General features: G+C 44.8%; 1 non-coding gene across 1 annotated transcript; it reads right to left on the bottom strand.

Annotated features, from left to right (window-relative positions):
- Window positions 1-9,126: 9,126 nt before the first annotated feature.
- On the bottom strand, window positions 9,127-9,200 carry trnai-aau (transfer RNA isoleucine (anticodon AAU)). Its single transcript has one exon. It is a non-coding gene; the product is annotated as a tRNA-Ile (tRNA).
- Between the last annotated feature and the right edge of the window lie 5,230 nt (window positions 9,201-14,430).

Consider the following 14,430-nt stretch of genomic DNA (forward strand, 5'->3'; position numbering starts at 1 on the left):
GTTCACAGCCGATCACGCAGTTATTGGCAGGCAGAAGGCCAACATGGACAACGGGTCATCACTGCACAGACCAATCAGTGGCTTGTATCAGCTGTATCCCCTTTTGTACACCTCACTTGGCTCCAGCTTATCTGCAGCCCATTCCCCCCTTGCTTGAACAAGCAGCACTGTAAACAACACTTACAATGAGTGCTCTGTAAAAGTATAGTAATCCTTTCCACAATCCTTTGTTTTTAAAACACTCTTTACCCGTTATCGCTCTGCAATCAATAAATACACACAAATAAAATGACACCGACTTGACATTAGGTTTGGATCCTAGCTGTAATTTTATGTGTCTGTAAGAGGATTGGCTATAGTTCTGTTGAGCAAAAAATACAATCTCATATATTGTTTGTTATTGATTAATCTTGATAAATCTGTCTTTTTGTTTCATTAAGCTGCAGTCTGACAACATGTTTATTGTGCTTGTAGCTGAATACCAGCAGAAGACTTGTGGTGTATGATTATAAAACGCTTTCCTTTGATTCCTGGGTGTCTTTACATTAGTAAATAACAATTGCAATAAAACGTGTCTCAAAAGAGAGATAAAATATCCGATATGGTCCTGGGAAGCAACCATCAGACAAGATCATTGTTTCCAAGCCTGACAAGATATTAGGATTGGTGGCTGAAAGCTTTCATAAGCTTAGACCTTGGTTTGTAGGGAGCTAGCTCATATATAAGAATGGCCTTTTGGGGGTGAGTCTAAGGAAGTAATTAGACTGGCAAATACGTAAAGCAAATAAACAATTTAGAGTTTTATTGCCACAATCCAACCTATTATTCTCATAGATACCCAATGCTGCAATTTTGCTGTCAATTAACAGGAGATGTGCTTTATTTGTTCACTTTCGGTTGGAGGATAGTGGAATATTTTTCACGTGGGAAGCAAAAGAAGAGGTTTCATTCATTGTTTTGCTTTGTGCTACTGATGGGCCAGCTCCCTCACTGAATGACAGCAGTTTTACTGGAGTGTTTCTGCAATGCAGGGTTTGAATTCTGCTCGGGAAGAAATAATTGTCACAGTTTATACTTGAAGGTAAAACAAACCTGTCATCTCACAGATAATATCATAAACCACTCTGGTTTTACTGTTGTCATATTGCTATCTAAACCTCTCCTTTGTCTGGCAGCCATTTGCCTAATCCACTCTAACCCAACTATAAAACACATTCATTTTTAAATCTAAGTTTAATGAAACAGGAGCAGGAATAGGCCATTCAGCCCTTCAACCCTGCTCCACCGTTCTATGGATTATGACTGATCAGGGTAGCAGTGCTGCCTCACAGTGCTAGGGACTCAAGTTTGATTCCAGCCTCGGGCGACTGTGTGGAGTCTGCACATTCTCCCTCTTTCTGAATGGGTTTCCTCCTACAGTCTAAAGATGTCATGTCAGGTGAATTGGTTGCGCTAAATTGCCCATAATATTCGGTGCATTAGTCAGAGGGAAGTGGGTCTGGATGGGTACTCTTCAGAGGGTCATAGAGTCATAGAGATGTACAACATGGAAACAGACCCTTCGGTCCAACCCGTCCATGCCGACCAGATATCACAACCCAATCTAGTCCCACCTGCCAGCACCCGGCCCATATCCCTCCAAACCCTTCCTATTTATATACCCATCCAAATGCCTCTTAAATGTTGCAATTGTACCAGCCTCCACCACTTCCTCTGGCAGCTCATTCCATACACGTACCACCCTCTGTGTGAAAAAGTTGCCCCTTAGGTCTCTTTTATATCTTTCCCTTCTCACCCTAAACCTATGCCCTCTAGTTCTGGACTCCCCCCACCCCAGGGAAAAGACTTTGTCTATTTATCCTATCCATGCCTCGCATAATTTTGTAAGGTGGCACGGTGGCTCAGTGGTTAGCACTGCTTCCTCACATCACCAGAGACCTGGGTTCAATTCCCGCTTCAGGCAACTGTGTGGAGTCTGCACATCCTCCCCGTGTCTGTATGGGTTTGCTCCGGTTTCCTCCCACAGTCCAAAGATGTGTAGGTTAGGTGAATTGGCCATGCTAAATTGCCCGTAGTGTTAGACACAGGGGAATGGGTCTGGGTGAGTTGCTCTTTGGAGGGTTGGTGTGGACTTGATGGGCCAAAGGGCCTGTTTCCACACTGTAAGTAATCTAATACCCCCCAGCCTCCGACGCTCCGGGGAAAACAGCCCCAGCCTGTTCAGCCTCTCCCTATAGCTCAGATCCTCCAATCCTGGCAACATCCTTGTAAATCTTTTCTGAACCCTTTCAAGTTTCACAACATCTTTCCGATAGGAAGGAGACCAGAATTGCACACAATATTTCAACAGTGGCCTAACCAATGTCCTGTACAGCTGCAACATAACCTCCCAACTCCTGTACTCAATATTCTGACCAATAAAGGAAAGCATTCCAAACACCTTCTTCACTATCCTATCTACCTGCGACTCCACTTTCAAGGAGCTATGAACCTGCACTCCAAGGTCTCTCTGTTCAGCAACATTCCCTTGGATCTTACCATTAAGTGTATAAGTCCTGCTAAGATTTGCTTTCCCAAAATGCAGCACCTCTCATTTATCTGAATTAAACTCCATCTGCCATTTCTCAGCCCATTGGCCCATCGGATCCTGATCCTGTTGTAATCTGAGGTAATCTTTTTCGCTGAGCACTACACGTCCAATTTTGGTGTCATCTGCAAACTTACTAACTGTACCTCTTATGCTTGCATCCAAATCATTTATATAAATGACAAAAAATAGAGGGCCCAGCACCAATCCTTGTGGCAATCCACTGGTCACAGGCCTCCAGTCTGAAAAACAACCCTCCACCACCATCCTCTGTCTTCTACCTTTGAGCCAGTTCTGTATCCAAATGGCTAGTTCTCCCTGTATTCCATGAGATCTAACCTTGCTAACCAGTCTCCCATGGGGAACCTTGTCGAACGCCTGGGTGTGGACCTGTTGGGCTGAAGGACCTATTTCCACACTGTCGCGAATCTAATCTTTTAAAAAAAAATCCAACTCAGTCCCCTGTTCCTGTTTCCTCCCTGTATCCTTCGGCCTTTAGAACTATGTCTAACTCCTTCTTGAAAAGGTTCAATATTTCAGTCTGAACTACTTTCTTTGGCACAGTACTCCACCAGCTCTCCATGCTCTGAGTGAAGACATTTTCTCCTCACCCATTGCCCTTGGACTGTCATCCCTGTTTCTGGACTCCCTTGTCATTGGAGTCATGTGTTTACTCTGTGTGATCATAACATTCAAGGATATGAGCCAAGTGCAGGAAATTAGGATTAGTGTGCTTTTAGTGGTGGTTATGTCAGTGCAGACTGGATGGGCCAAAGGGCTTTTTCTGCACTGTATGAATTTATGGTTCTGCTGGGATTTTACGGGATGCTATGAGATCCCACTCCATCCTTCTTATTGAGAGCCTCCTTTCCTGTTGTAATCTTATGCACAATGTTGGGTGATATCGTGCTGATTTAGACCCAGCTGACAACAACAGCCCTTTTGCATTTCAGCCACATTTTACAAGTCTCTGATTGTTCTCTTCACAGTCTGTGAGGAAGATAGAAATCTGTTTTAAAACCTGCTGTACTCCCCTTGTTGGAGGAGGTGCCATTGTGGCAAAACAGCCCCATGTCGTGCCACCCCCTGAACTGATCAGCAGTCAGCATTTTCCTGTTGGCACTGAGACTGGCATCAGTTGATGAGATAATGGTGCTCCCTGTGTTTGGGGAGGTTGCCCTGCAAGTGGTCTGGATCTTCTCCACACACACACACACACACACACACACACACACACAGAGAGAAAAAGCATCTTCCAGCACCTGGATTGATATTGGGTTAGCAGCCTAGATATTCTGAGCTTGAAGACCGCGGTGACTAGTTCTGAAATGGAACTCAATGCAATCTCTCGCCCGGTGTATTTCCCATTTCCTTCCCTTCACCAGTAAGGACAGTGCTGGAAGTGGAGTTGAGAGCTGGATAAGATTGGCCATGATTATGTTAAATGGTGGAGCGGGCTCGAAGGGCTGAATTGCCTCTTCCCGCTCCTAATTCCTACCTTCCTATGTCTCGACCCACAGGTTTTGAATTTGCTCCCCAAACCTTTCTGCCCATTCCTCTCTCTCTCTCTCTCTCTTTCCTCGAAAAGACTGAATCCTTCCCCTTTGACCAAGCCTTCATTTTAAAAGAGTGGTTATGGCATGATTACTTTCGCCCATCCCTTGAGGAGATGGTGGTGAGTTGCCATCTTAAACTGCTGCAGTCCATTTGGGGTGTTTAGACCCACAATGCCATTGGGGAGGAAGTTTCAGAATTTTGACCCAGCAACACTGAAGGAAGGGTAAAGAATTTCCAAGTCAGAGTGGTGAGTGGTTTGGAAGGAATCATGAATGTGCCCTTGTCATGGTCATTCTTTTAGAAGGTGCTGGGTAGCGTCCCTAAGCATGTAAGTCCCCCATATAATCTCTCTCTCTTTGGCAGTTCATGTCTCTCTGAATATGCTCCTTGGGATGGTTTACTCTGATTGATTACTAGGTAATCAATGGACCTTATTAATTTGTGTGCTAGCCTCAAGATAGAAAGTTGCTGGATTGTTATTAGAGCTTACACACAGGGAAAAAGACCAACCTGGTTTGGCTGACCTCCTCTTGTCCTTCACCCTGACATGACCCAATCTTAATTACCTTTCAACAGAACGTAACAGTAAAGCCTCCCAGACTATCTTCAGATGGATAATAATGGCAGACTTTCCAATGTTACCCACAATCTCTCATAACTTTTTCCCTCCTATACTTCCACGTACCAATCCAATAAACTGCTTGAACGTTGACACAGCTTCAGCCTCAGCTACTAACCCAGGAAGTGAGCTCACTATTCTCCCTTCTCTCGATTTGAGAAGCAACTTCCGACTTTCTCTTCCCTAAGTCTCTTACGTTGAGCTTTCATTTTCATTCTTGATCATCAATTTCCGGTGGCATTTGCTTCGATCTCCTGTGGTATGGCTATCGCTCAGAATTTGAGGCACTGTGTAGTCATCCAATTGGATGTCGGATGGTTTAAACCCAGAATAAGCTCTGCATAAAGCTCCTGTGGGAAGGGACGCAATTCTTCGAGAACGCCCATTGGCAAAAGGAAATACAGAAGAGAACCCGGGGAAAGGAACGCCAACGATGGCAAAGCCAAGGATCTGTTCCATGTCCCGGAAAGGCCTGTCAAATGTGAGGAGAGAGTTGTGGCTCTAGGGTTGGATGCATACAAGGACCAACAGGATCCATGACCGGTGACATGGAAGTTCCTGGACAGACTCATTAGCGAGTGATTACAGACAATGACTCTGCCTTGAGGGAGAAAAATACCTTTCTCTAAGAAATTGCACTAGTGTGACTTTTTTTTTGTTTTCCATAGCGTGTTTTTTTTAACCCTCTTGGTTAAATGGCCAAATTCGTGATCATTGTCATTCCATCAAGGCAGCTTTGTGGGAATTCACCCTGCCAAACACTAGTGTTTCTCTTCACTAAAACCCAGGCAACCCTTCAAAAGTACTTCATTGGCTGTGAAGTGCTGAGGTCAGAAAGGGTGCTACACAAATGCACTTCCATTTCTTCCCCTTTAGATGGAGTTTGAAAACTGTTCATGCATGGGATGTTTTGAGCTGGCAGAGAGGGGAAATGTACATCCTCTGATCATTCTACGCACATGAAGTGGAGGAGCCGGTTTTGGACTGGGATGGACAAAGTTAAAAATCAACCAGGCAAAAGTGAGGATTGCAGATGCTGAAGATTAGAGTCGAGAGTGTAGCACTGGAAAAGCACAGCAGGTCAGGAAGCAGCCAAGGAGCAGGAGAATCGACGTTTCGGGCAAAAGCCCTTCATCCTGATGCTGCCTGACCTGCTGTGCTTTTCCAGTACCGCACCCTTGAAAGTTAAAAAGCACACAACACCAGGTTATAGTCCAACAGGTTTATCTGGAAACACTAGCTTTCAGAGAACTGCTACTTCATCAGGTAGCTGTGAAGGAGCTGTGTAGCTGTCTGGTGAAGGAGCAGCGCTCCAAAAACTAGTGCTTGCAATTTAACCTGTTGGACTATAACCTGGTGTTGTGAGATTTTTAACTTTGTCCATCCAATGTACATCCTACATGCTGATACACTCTGAAATCTCTTGAGCTGAAAGGACAAGACTAGTCTAGTTAACAAGTTGGGCTGTCAATTGAATTTATTACCAATCAGATTTTGGAGTGTTATAAAAACCCATTACTCTAAACATCTGGATTAACTTGGATCTGAGATTGCAGGCAATTACTTCAGGCTGACCCTAATATCAATTAGACCGCTGGTCACCAAATATACCACTCAACATTGGCATCTTACCCACTGTTTTAATCATTTTCCTTTTTTAAAGATCAAGTCCAGTTGCTTTTGTTTGACAAGGTAATAGTTTGGACGGGGTTGATGTTCATGTTCCATTAGCTCCACCCTTTCTTGTGAGGTCACACACAGTCTGAGATTGGAGATGAGTTCAGTGGAGCCGCTCTCTCGTCAATATGCCTGACCAATGCGATCATGAAATAAATCTTCTTATCTGAGAACAGTGTCCCTTCTATAGAAACCTTACTATTCCCTTTGTTCAAAATTCATTCCCAGGATATGAGCATCATTGGCCAAGCTAGCATTTATTGCCTATTCCTAATTGCCCAGGGGCTATTAAGAGTCAATCGCATTGCTGTGGGTCTGGAGTCGCATGTAGGCCAGACCAGGTAAGGATGGCAATTTCCTTCCCTAAAGGACATTAATGAACCAGATGGGTTTTTCCAACAATTGGCAATGGTTTCATAGTGATCACAAGATTCTTAATTCCAGATTTTTATTGAATTCAAATTCCTCCATCTGCCATGGCTGGATTTGAACCCAGCTCCCCAGAACTTTACTTGGATCTCTGGATTAAAGTCCAGCGATAATACCCATTAGGCCAAAGGTCCACTGTTATTATTGCTGGACTGTTATTCCAGAGACTCAAGGTCGGCTGAAGACAAAGGAAATTGAAAACGGCGAACCACCTTAAACAACCCTTACCGCATACTGGCAGAGTTGGCAAAATCCCACATGGTGTGGGCAGTGGTCATCTCGGAATAACACATCATCACCAAGTCAAATCGTTTTTTATCCACAATGGAAACAATTTGACTTGGTGATAACGTTATGTAACACAAATCCTCTTAGCCCCTCAGAGTTATATTCTTTCCTCCTGGCTGTAGCTAGTAGCCTCAGTTATACAGGCCCCTGTCTGATGGAGGGTTCAGTAGCAGGAACCCAACTGGGTTAAGTTGGACTATAACCTAGTGTTGTGTGATGTTTCACTTTGTGCACCCCAGTCCAACACCAGCAGCTCCAAATCAAGGTTAAGTTGGAAACAGGTTAACCAGGGAAGTCAGCTGTGCCTGAAGAGTGTGCCATTTATTGCGTTAAGTCTGCCATCTCGGCCAACGTTTGTTACAGCTTCGATGAGATAGGGTGATCAGGTATCCTGCTTGTTTCACCCACTGAAGGAAGGGTTTTATCTCTTTGGCACATAGGTATCACGCATCAGATAAATGTAGTTAACCAGATCAAAAGCAAAAGCACCAATTCCGAGGTTTTCTTGGGGGAAAGTGAATGGAGTTTCATTCTCTGTTCAACCTGAGAAACATCAGTCAATGTGACATCTAACAAGTCCATGTGACATGAGTAACAAGTAGAAGTAGGTGAGGAGGTGGCAGGACAGTGTATATACAGACAGGGAAGTAAAGGCACTTACTGTTAACGTTTTTAGAGCCCTTGAATGGTGATCCCAAGCTTAGCTGTTATCCTGTTTCATCAGGACTGTTGAAGATTGCTGATTACCTTGACTTCTCAATGAACAGTAGTTTTGCCAAGTTTTTTAAACTCTGCTGTTGGAGATTCAGCTCTGATGAACAATGTGCTTGCTTTCTCTCCTTGGATGTTACCTGACCAGCTGTGGGCTCCAGCATTTGTTGTTTTCAGTGCAGACTCCGGCATCTGCAGTAGTTTGCTCCTGCGTTAGTTTCTAGTATTGTGTGAGAGAGATGTGTAGAGATTCTGTGAGAGCAGGAGAGGGGAGCTTTCAGTATCCTTGCTCTTACCAGTTCATGTTGCTTTCTCTCTCTTTTCACTCAAAAGCTTGCGTCGATGTGGTCTCCCTTTGTAGGTTTTAGTCTCTATGTCATTGTTTCAGCTGAAGCATAATAGTTATAATTCACTTTTCTTCTCAGGATGGGAGTGTGAGTTTCAGTGCCTTTTGATTGAAAGGGCAATTCCAAAGTAGCCAATTTCATCCATTATATGTGGGTTGCCTGAGATTATCAGAACAACTCAGCAGCCATTTAGAGTTAGCAGTGTCTTGTTTAAAACCACGTTTAATCCATGAAAGGTATTAAATCAAATGAGGAAAGCTTCAAATGGACAGCCCATTTTCAGGATTAAAGCAAGGTGTTTAAAGTAGCTTTAAAGTTATCAGTCACTGCAGCTTTATCCAGGAAAGTGCATGAAGTGAGCCCTCCTGGGAACGATACTATGGATGAGGACAGCCTTTAAGTGGTTACAGTGCCCATGATACAGACCTGTCTGGAAAGTCAGGACTAGCCCACAATTTTGGATCTAACCACTGCTCACTGCCATTTACATTTGCCTGGAGGTGTCATCGAACATAGAACAATACAGCGCAGTACAGGCCCTTCGGCCCTCACTGTTGCAGCGACCTGTGAACTATTCCAGCTCGTCGCCCGGCACTATTAGATTCCCTACAGTATGGAAACAGGCCCAACCAGTCCACACCGACCCTTCAAAGAGTAACCCACCCAGACCCATTTCCCTCTGACTAATGCACCTAACACTACGGGCAATCTGGCATGGCCAATTCACCCAACCTGCACATCTTTGGACTGTGGGAGGAATCCGTAGCACCCGGAGGAAACTCACACTGACGCGGGGAGAATGTGCAAACTCCACACAGTCAGTCGCCCGAGGCTGGAATCGAACCAAAGCAACGGCCAATCCTGACACAGCTCTGCAAACATCACACACTTGCCAACCTCAGCATGACTCTTGGTCAGTGTGGGGATTGAACCCACGACTTTGGCGTTATTAACGCCACGCTCTGACCATCTGAGCTAACTGACCATGTCGAACCAGATATCTGTGGTTTTGGTACTTTAGTGTTAATTTGCTAACATTTTCACAGAGCAGTTTATGTGGGCTCCTCACACCTATTTCTGCTGAGAGTGTAGAGTACCCTGTCAGATCGCTGGCAGAATGGCTCAGGAATGAACGTAGAACACAGAACATTACAGCGCAGGAAGTGAAGAGTGAGCCAGACAGAGAGAGAGAGAGAGAGAGAGAGGGAGAAAGCACACTCTCTCCGATATAATATTGGAGTTCTGAGTGGATGAGGTTCTGAGGAGGGGTTGCCTCATGTCTTCCCCTCTGTCCCCATCCAGTCCAACAGACACCTTATACCGAGGACCAATCACCCCCTTTTCTCCTGATGACTTCTATGAGATATTCGATAAGGTGGTACGACGTCAGCAGATGAGATTGAGGCGAGGCCCTTAGAGCAATACTGCAATAAGTATTGTCTGAATCATGGTGAAATCTTTGTAAAGTGCCCCAATAAATCTCAAATGATTTCCTCATGGCTGTGGCAGCAAGTGAACACAAAGTGGTGAGTGTCCCTTTATGAAGACTCTGAAATTGACATTGATGCTGTGTCTATCCCCACATAAAGAACATAGAACATAGGAGCAGGAGACAATTGTGGTCCCATTGAGCATTCTCTGCCATTCAATAGAATCACGGCAGATCCTTTAGCTCAGTGCCACACTCCTGCTCTCTTCCCATACTGCTTGGTGCCTTCTAGAGTCTAGAAATCAATCAGTTGGCAGGCACTGTTATGACAGGGTGTGGCATAGGTTGAGAGGATGTTAGAATAGTGGGGCAGACACTATAGCCACCAGAGAACTGCACGGTCTCCTGAATGAACGCTAGCAGCCATTGTAAGTGTTGAATGAGCTTCTGGTTACGCTGCTACATTTTTCACAAGGTAGCAATGAAGCAAAAAGCTGCAGACTGAAAGACAAAGAGAAACTGCTGGAGAAACTCTGCCAGCAACTAAGGGTCACTGCACTCGAAAGGCTAACTTCTCTCTCTGCCAGACCTGCTGAGGCTCTCTAGCAACTTCTGTTTCCATTTCTCAAGGTGGTGCCTTGCATTAAATGTGGGTGAAAGTGGCAATTCAGCTCAGGGTACTCCTGGGAAGATCTTTGCGGTTCCCTCCCATTCCTCTGAGCTGTATGTGCTTGCGCATGCAACTTAGTCAAAGGAATTAAATCACCATCCTGTTCATGACAAGGTGATGTAACATTGTGTTGGATGGTGAAATATGTAAGTGGAGGCTCATTTTACTCAGAGTGGCCCTGAGAGGCTGAATAATTCTGCTTATCGAGGCTAAAATTATCTGTGGTAAAGCAAAAAGAGGTACTGCTCATAGGCAGGCAAGCGTCCATTTGGCTTACAAAGTGGTGGACTTAATTGTACAGGATGCAACCAGTAAAGAATTTGAGGGCAATTATAGGGTGACCTTTTTTAAACGTCCGCAGAACAATGTTAACAGAATTTAAAGGGAAATTTTCAAAAGCATGATTCTAACTCTTCAGGTATGTTACGCACAAAGCGCTCCTGTTAACGCCCGGAATATCTTGCTCATTTTTAGTCATCTTACCACCAAGGGACATTGATTTGTTTGAAAGAGCACAGAGGAGAGCAAGCAACAACTTATACTCCCAGAGTTATATACAAGAAAAAGCTAAGAGAACTTAGAGTTCTTCAGTAGGAGAGCAAAGCCAAATCTTTAAAAAGAACAAAGTCACCTGGCCTGATTGATTCACTCGCTGTGAACTTGATGGGTTTTGATTGGATAAAATGCTTAACTCTGAGTCAAGATCATTGCTGGGGCCTCGACTTCTCGTCATTTATATAAATGATTTGGATGTGAGCATAAGAGGTACAGTTAGTAAGTTTGCAGATGACACCAAAATTGGGGGTGTAATGGACAGCGAAGAGGGTTACCTCAAATTACAACAGGATTTGGACCAGATGGACCAATGGGCTGAGAAGTGGCAGATGGAGTTTAATTCAGATAAATGCGAGGTGCTGCATTTTTGGAAAGCAAATCTTAGCAGGACTTATACACTTAATGGTAAGGTCCTAGAGAGTGTTGCTGAACAAAGAGACCTTGGAGTGCAGGTTCATAGCTCCTTGAAAGTGGAGTCACAGGTAGATAGGATATTGAAGAAGGCATTTGGTATGCTTTCCTTTATAGGTCAGAGTATTGAGTACAGGATTTGGGAGGTCATGTTGCGGCTGTACAGGACATTGGTTAGGCCACTGTTGGAATATTGCGTGCGATTCTGGTCTCCTTCCTATTGGAAAGATGTTGTGAAACTTGAAAGGGTTCAGAAAAGATTTACAAGGATGTTACCAGAGTTGGAGGATTTGAACTATAGGGAGAGGCTGAACAGGCTGGGGCTGTTTTCCCTGGAGCGTCGGAGGCTGAGGGGTGACCTTATCGAGGCTTACAAAATTATGAGGGGCATGGATAGGATAAATAGGCAAAGTCTTTTCCCTGGGGTGGGGGAGTCCAGAACTAGAGGGCATAGGTTTAGGGTGAGAGGGGAAAGACATAAAAGAGACCTCAGGGGCAACTTTTTCACACAGAGGGTGGTACGTGTATGGAATGAGCTGCCAGGGGAAGTGGTGGAGGCTGATACAATTACAGCATTTAAGAGGCATTTGGATGGGTATATGAATAGGAAGGGTTTGGAGGGATATGGGCCAGGTGCTGTCAGGTGGGACTAGATTGGTTTGGGATATCTGGTTGGCATGGACAGGTTGGACTGTAGGGTCTGTTTCCATGCTGTACATTTCTATGACTCTATGACTCTAAGTCAGTGACTGGAGGTGTGGGTGGTGAGCAGGGAATAATTGGTTGGTGAGGATTTATTGATCCATGACATGGAATGGCCCTTGAGGACCTCTTAACCCAGACACGTTTTCCTTCAGTTGCTAAGTGTGTATTTAATTGACTGAATCCATCGCATTTGTTTGCCACGACCTCCATGAGTAAATGGCATGATTAGGTTACTTTGATCAGCGTTCTGCTTATAGTTTTTGCCACAAGATAAATCAATGTGGGGTACGTGTTGCACTAGAGTGCAGCTGTTTCTATGGTGAAGCTGTCATCTCAGCCATGGTCTAACTCCTTGAGACGGTAAACATCTGTCTAAAGAGCAACATGTTTTCTAGCAAAGTGCAAGAAAACACAACAAAACAGTCACGACCAAATTGTATTTACTCTGCGAGAGGTTAATGAATCTGGAGCTTCCCTACAGCTAGATCAATATTGTAGAAAGAAGACTAACAGGACGTCTGTGCTGAGCAAGAATAAGGCACACCAGTAGCACAATGCTTCACAGAGATCAATATGAGTCCACTTCTGTTTGTCCTTCATATAAATCATTAATCATTTAATGAGAATATAGAAGGCATGGTTAGTAACTTTGCTGTCAGTGCTACACATTCTCGGCAGAATTTTTTTTTAGATTCCCTACAGAGTGGAAACAGGCCCTTCGGCGCAGCAAGTCCACACTGACCCTCCGAAGAGTAACCCACCTAGACCCACTTCCCCCTGACTAATGCACCTAACACTACCGGCAATTTAGCATGGCCAATTCACCTGACCTGCACATCTTTGGATTGTGGGAGGAAACCGGAGCACCCGGAAGGAACCCACGCAGACACGGGGAGAATGTGCAAACTCCACACACACAGTCGCCTGAGGCTGGAATCGGACCTGGGTCCCTGACGCTGTGAGGCAGCAGTGCTAACCACTGAGTCATTGTGCCGCCCCCTAAGTCAACAGTGAGGAAAGTTATCTGAAATTATGAAGCGGTCTTGATCAATTGAGTCAATGGGCTGAGGAGTGGCAGGTGGAGTTTAATTTGGATAAATGTGAGATATTGCATTTTGGTAAAACAAATAAGGGCAGGGCTTATACAATTAAAAGTACGGCCCTGGTTGGAACAGAGAGTCTTAGGGGTGCACGTACATAATGCTCTGAAGTTTGCATCTCAGGATGGTTTAGAAGGCATTTTGCACACTTGCCATTATTGCTCAGACCTTTGAAGTTAGAAGTTGGGACGTAATGTTGAGGTTGAACATCACCTGATGAAGGGGCAGCGCTCCGAAAGCTTGTGATTTCAAATAAACCTGTTGGACTAAACCTGTTGGTGTCATGTGACTTCTGACCTTGTCACCCCAGTCCAACACCAGCACCGCCCAATCAAAATTAAACAGGACGCTGGTGAGGCCTGTTCTGGAGCACTGTGTCCAGTTCTGGTCTCCCTGTTATAGGAAGGAAATTATTAAGCTGGAGGGGGTTCAGAAAAGATTTACCAGGAAGTTGGCAGGAATGGAGGGCTTAAGTTATAAAGAGAGACTCGATAGGCTGGGATGTTTTTCACTGGAGCATAGGAGGTTGAGAAAATCATGAGGGTTATAGATAAGGTGAATGACAAGGGTGGGGTGTTTATTTTCGTGGTGAGAGGAGAAAGATTTAAAAAGACATGAGGGGCAATCTTTTTACGCAGAGACTGGTCCGTGTGTGGAATGAACCTCCAGAGGAAGTGATAGATACAGGTACAACTTGTGGGTGGCACGGTGGCACAGTGGTTAGCACTGCTGCCTCAGAACGCCAGAGACCCGGGTTCAATACCTGCCTCAGGCAATTGTCTATGAACATCCTCCCCGTGTCTGGGTGGGTTTCCTCCGGGTGCTCCAGTTTCCTCCCAATTCACCTAACCTACACATTTTGGTTAGGTGAATTGGCCATGGTAAATTGCCTGTAGTGTTGGGTGAATGTAGGGGAGTGGTTCTGGGTGGGTTGCTCTTTGCAGAGTCCGTGTGGGCTTGTTGGGCCGAAGGGCCTGTTTCCACACTAAGTAATCTAATCTAAACGTTTAAAAGACATTTGAATGAGTCCATGAATAAAAATTGTTTGGATTGACATGAGCCAAGCGCAGGCAGGTGGGACGAACTACCGTTTGGGTTTATGGTTGGCATAGACTGGTTGGGCCGAAGGGCCTGTTTCCGTGCTGTATGACTCTTTGATTCTATGTTTGTGACCATGACAAAGCCTCATGCAACTCAATCATTCATAAGAATAGCGAGTAGAGCTCAACCTTAAACAACCGACACTCCATTGTTTTGGGATTGTCCGTGTTCTAAGTTTTGGTTAGACATGAGAAAAGCCAACTCAGGAACCTCCGAGTTCAGCTTCCGATTCCCAAATTCCAAC

Source organism: Hemiscyllium ocellatum, chromosome 18 (genome assembly GCF_020745735.1).
Source record: "Hemiscyllium ocellatum isolate sHemOce1 chromosome 18, sHemOce1.pat.X.cur, whole genome shotgun sequence".
Lineage (NCBI taxonomy): Eukaryota > Metazoa > Chordata > Chondrichthyes > Orectolobiformes > Hemiscylliidae > Hemiscyllium > Hemiscyllium ocellatum.